The sequence below is a fragment of the Ursus americanus genome, chromosome 18 (genome assembly GCF_024610735.1).
Source record: "Ursus americanus isolate L20-20 chromosome 18, mUrsAme1.1.p, whole genome shotgun sequence".
NCBI lineage: Eukaryota > Metazoa > Chordata > Mammalia > Carnivora > Ursidae > Ursus > Ursus americanus.
The window spans coordinates 4,468,279-4,473,314 of record NC_142144.1 but is presented as its reverse complement, the minus strand read 5'-3'; positions in this window follow the sequence as shown (position 1 = coordinate 4,473,314).

Genomic DNA, 5,036 nt, shown 5'->3' with positions numbered 1-5,036 from the left:
AAGGTTGGCAGGTCTTTGGTGAAAGATTCATCCATTGTCATCTTTGCAAACTGCTCTCGCTGGCATATCCCTCAGCCGCTCTGCCCCTGCCCAGCCGGAGAGGTCTTGGCATCCTTCTGCCCAGACGTGAAAGCTCCAAGCCTTTGCCCCACTCTCCAAGCCAAATTGAGCTGTCTCCGCCTTGCCTTTCATTTTCTTCCTCTGTGGGTATAATTGTGTTGACAGCTACGAGAAACCAAATGTTTCCCTACATCGTTTAGAATTGTGTGGCCCATGAGGTTCCTTTTCATTTTGTTGTTTTCATCATGACTGCAATGAGCACAGTTGTCAGGAGGAAAACCTCAAAACATTTTGGGGAAATAGCAAACTTAGACTAATGAATCAATCAGGCAGCCAACTCACAAGGGCTGCCTGAGTGGGACGCACCCAGATCCAAGCAGGTATGGCTCGGGGTGCGGAAGCAGGGGGCCATCGGGAGCAGCCTGGGGCCACGTGAAGCCCAAACCCAAGTCAGAACTGGGAGGAAGGGCAGGTGAGCAGACAAGGTGGGGCACATGTCAGTTGACCAGGAGGTAAATTACCAAAAGCTGGAGTTAAAAGAGGAGAACTGGGAATTCAAGAGACAGCAAAGGTGGCAAGAGAAACAATAGTATCGTATTAGATTTATTTTTTGTCTTAAAGAGATCATTTTTTTCTGCTTATAAGAGTTATAGCTACCCATGAAAAACAACTTAGAAAATACATAAGTTTATGAAAAAGGAAACTGCTCACAATTCCACTTTTGGCTGCATATACTATTTGTGTATATCCCATTGATCTATGTTTACATCTATGCTAGCTGGCCCATCTTGTGTGGCTTAGAAGAATCTTGAACAATTGTTGAATAAATTCAACCCTGCTACTCTTGGCTCTGAAGCAAACTCCCTGAAGTTGTCCACGTGAGAAGCAGCCCAATTGCAGACCAACATCTACAATTCTGAACACCATGCTCATGACCTTTAAAGCTCATATTAGAATTTGCTCTGTGTTTTCTATGTCCCCAGCTTCTTAGTATGGGTGGCATAGCATCCAATCAGTCATCAAGTCCTGATTGTTCCACCATCAAAATGTATTTCAAATCCTACCACCTCTTGCCATCTCCTCTGATGCCTCCCTGCTTGGTGTCACTGTCATCACTCATCTGGAATGCTGCTTTAGCTTTCTCTCTGGTCTCTTTGCTTTCCATGCTTGCCTCCCTATGGTTCATTCTTCTCATAGAAGCCCAAAGCTTCTTTTAAAACTATAAATCAGGTTATATCATCCCTTGCTTAAAACTCTCCTGTGACTTCTCATTACACTTAGAACAAAATTCAAACTCGGCGCTCCGCCCAAGAAGACCCCAGCCCTCCTCTCCACTTCACCTCTTACCACTCTCTCCCTTGTTTGCTCCGTTCCAGCCCTGCTGGCCTGCCTGCTGTTCCTTGAATATACTTATATGCATTCCTCACCACAGGACATTTGCATGTGCTGATCCAGCTCCCAGGAATACTCTTCCCGCAGGTCTTTGTATAACTCAAAACCTCTCATTATTTTCTCCTAGAAGACATTCTCTAACCAAGCTTTCTTGAAAACAACTTAGCTCTTCAGGTCCATTTTCTTTTCTTTTCTTTTCTTTTTTTTTTTTTTAAAGATTTTATTTATTTGACAGAGACAGCCAGCAAGAGAGGGAACACAAGCAGGCGGAGTGGGAGAGGAAGAAGCAGGCTCCCAATGGAGGAGCCTGATGTGGGGCTTGATCCCAGAACGCCCGGATCACACCCTGAGCCAAAGGCAGACACTTAACGACTACGCCACCCAGGCGCCCCTCTTTTCTTTTTTTAAATATAGAGGTTAATATGGGGCACGTGGGTGGCTCAGTCGGTTAAGTGTCTGCCTTGGGCTCAGGTCATGATCTTGGGGTCCTGGAATCAAGCCCCACATCGGGCTCCCTGCTCAGTGGGGAATCTGCTTCTCCCTCTCCCTCTACCCTTCCCCCTGCTGTGCTCTCTTGCAAACAAATTTAAAAATTTTTTAAAAATATAGAAGTTACTATGAAATTATTGCTAAAGTACACAGTCACTCTCAGAATCTTAAGCTGCAGAATTTCAGAATCTGACAGTCATAAAGTTTTGGAATCTAAAATTTACTGTTGTGGAGTCTTCAACATGTCAAAGCTAAGAGTTCAGGATTTAAAACCAGCCAGCCTAAGAGATACACTCTACAGATGGAGAAACTGAACCCACTGGGATTGAATGACTTGCTCGATATTCAACAGCTAAGGGCAGAGCTAGGATAGAATCAGGTCTCCCAAAATCAAGGCAGTGCTATGTCTCTATACAAAAGTGGTTTTTAAACTGGACTCCCCAAGTCATCAACATTCCTCAGAAGTATCATAAAGGTTCTGCCTAAGGGTAGAGGTAAGGAAGGGGTGGTCAGAGAGCAGATCCTCAGGCCCCCTTTAACCAAAACAGTTCTACTTTTATCCCATTTATATTGAGACCTAAGTAGTTGTCTTTTTAGAAAGGGGTATTTCTGCTCCCACCTAGTTTCAAAACCTCTGTGCTATATATTGTGTTCAATAATAATTATGAAAAGCAACAGACAAATACCCTCCCCCCCAAAAAACCCACAAACTACCACACTGGTAATACAAATGAGAACTTTAGAGATATTGGTTGGCAAAATTCAGATTGATACAAAATTCCAACTATATTTCCTGCAGGTAGTGGTGGTAGTGGTAGTGGGTGGGCGGTTAGGACAAGAACTGTCTAAACAAAATACAGTCTAGAAATCTGCATCTAAGCTCACTTCTCAAATATAGCCTGGCAATTTCAGGTTCTGGGCACAGTAAGGAAGAGAAAAGCCTGTCCTAAAATGTACTTCTGGCATTGTATCAAGAACCGCATATATTTACAAAGAAAGCACACAATCCTTAAAAACTGTGGTTGATAATAATATGCCTAGAGGATTGGATCCTGATTAAGACCTTCAGCTACACAAATAAAATCTCTCCATTGATCAAGACTGAATATTCTGGTTAACACCAGAATGCATGTTTCCCATCCTGGTAAAGCAACATTCCAAAATTCAAAAAAAGTAACCAAATCAAATTCAGAAAGTAGCAATCAATAGGAATAAGTGGATTAACAACTGGTTATGAAAAGATATCTGTCCAGGTCTTCAAGGTGAACTTTAAAATGTGATAACATCTTCATAAATACACTGCTTTCCCTGTAGGACACTTTGGGGGAGGGGCAACAGAGGAACACACTCTCTTAGCTCCCTAACTTTCTCTCGGTGTCCTGGTTCCCAAGGCAACACTCTCCAATAGATTAGAAAGACACACATATAAAATGTGTGTGTAAAGCACCTTGGTTCCCAAGATGGGAAATCTCAATGCCACTTTGCTTGGCTCAAGATTTGATTTCACTTCAGTTCAGTGTTTCTGTGACTGCTGAAAGATAAAAGATGAGAGATATCACCTATGAAAAGCTGCCAAGAGCAGAAGTGGTTCTCAAGAGGGACAAGACCCTGCTTTTAGAGACATCTTTGTTTCCAGGGTTTTTAAGCAACCCTTTTGCTTTACTTTGTTTTTCTGTTTCTGGCTGTTTGTTTTTCACAGACATTCAATTCAAGGGTCATGAAAAACCTCCACCCACAAGGCAGTGACAATACTCTCAATCTCTCTCTGTCTCTGTCTCTCTCCCTCTCCCCCCACCCCTGTCTCTCTCTCTTTTTGTCTCTGTTTCTCTCTGTCTCCCTCTCTCTCTCTGTCTCTCTGTTTCTCTGTCAGTCTCTTTCTCTGGGCATGCTTTATTTTCTTCATAGCTGGAGTGACTTTATGACCTACAGTCTAAACGACACGATGAGAGTGAAGGGGGCACTATTAATAAATAGTCTGTATTTATTGACTTCCTTGTGTATATTCAGCTTCTGTCACTGCGGCATCCAAGCCCCATTGAGTGCAGACTGCCCAGTTGGCTGCTGTGTTCTCAGGACCACGGATAGCGGCCTCCACAGCGCACACCTTGGAGAGAGTGGCTAGGCTGTCCACACAATGGAAAGCAGCCAAGGGCGTGGATGAGACATAACCTCGTGTGAAACCTGCATGATGAGCATGGGCTTCCTAATGAATATTTGGGAAGAGAATATTCCCAGTGGAAAGATTATCTTCTGTAAAAACCCTGAGAAGAGAGTAAGGTAGTGGCTTGTCTAAAGAGATGGAAGAGCACCACCATGCCCGCAGTAGGAAAGATGAGAGGGAACGTGGGGAGGGATGAGGCAGACTGTGTAGGACCTCCTGGGGGTCTGCACTCTATCCCAAGGTGGGGGGAAAGTTACTGACATGTTTTAAGGGGAGCAATGACTCTTAGTAATAGTCACTTTCTAGGTTCATCTACATCTAATAATGCTATATACCTCAAGATATTTTAATTTACCTTTTAATAAATCATACTTTTACATGGTTCAAAATTTGAAAGGAGTTATTGAAAAATCCATCTTTCTCCTATTTTCCCCCTGGAGTCAGTGTTATTAATTTCTTATTTCTACTTTATATTTCCAAGGTTGTCTTGTGCTTATCAAAGTGTGTATGTATATCACACAGACATATGTACATATATACTTACATACATAGATATACATACATGTATATACATATACACACATATATACATATACACTTGCACATATATTATATATGTGCATATAATATATTCACGTATATCCCCCCTTTAGTTAAAAAAAAAATGAAAGCAGACCTTACACACTCTTCTGCATCTAGCTTTCTCCGTCAGAGGCCATATATCTGGGGGAACTTCCTCATCATTTGTATATCTTAGTTTAACATCTAAGGCATCTTATCTTTCCAAAATCGTTTTCCCCTATTCCTCATTATCTGTCTTTTTCTGTAGACCAATTAATGCCTTTGATCTAAATCTTTAGATCATTCTTTTCTAAACTGTGTTTCATATTCACAGACATTCCTATCCCCACCACACCTCCAAATAAGTTTGGTA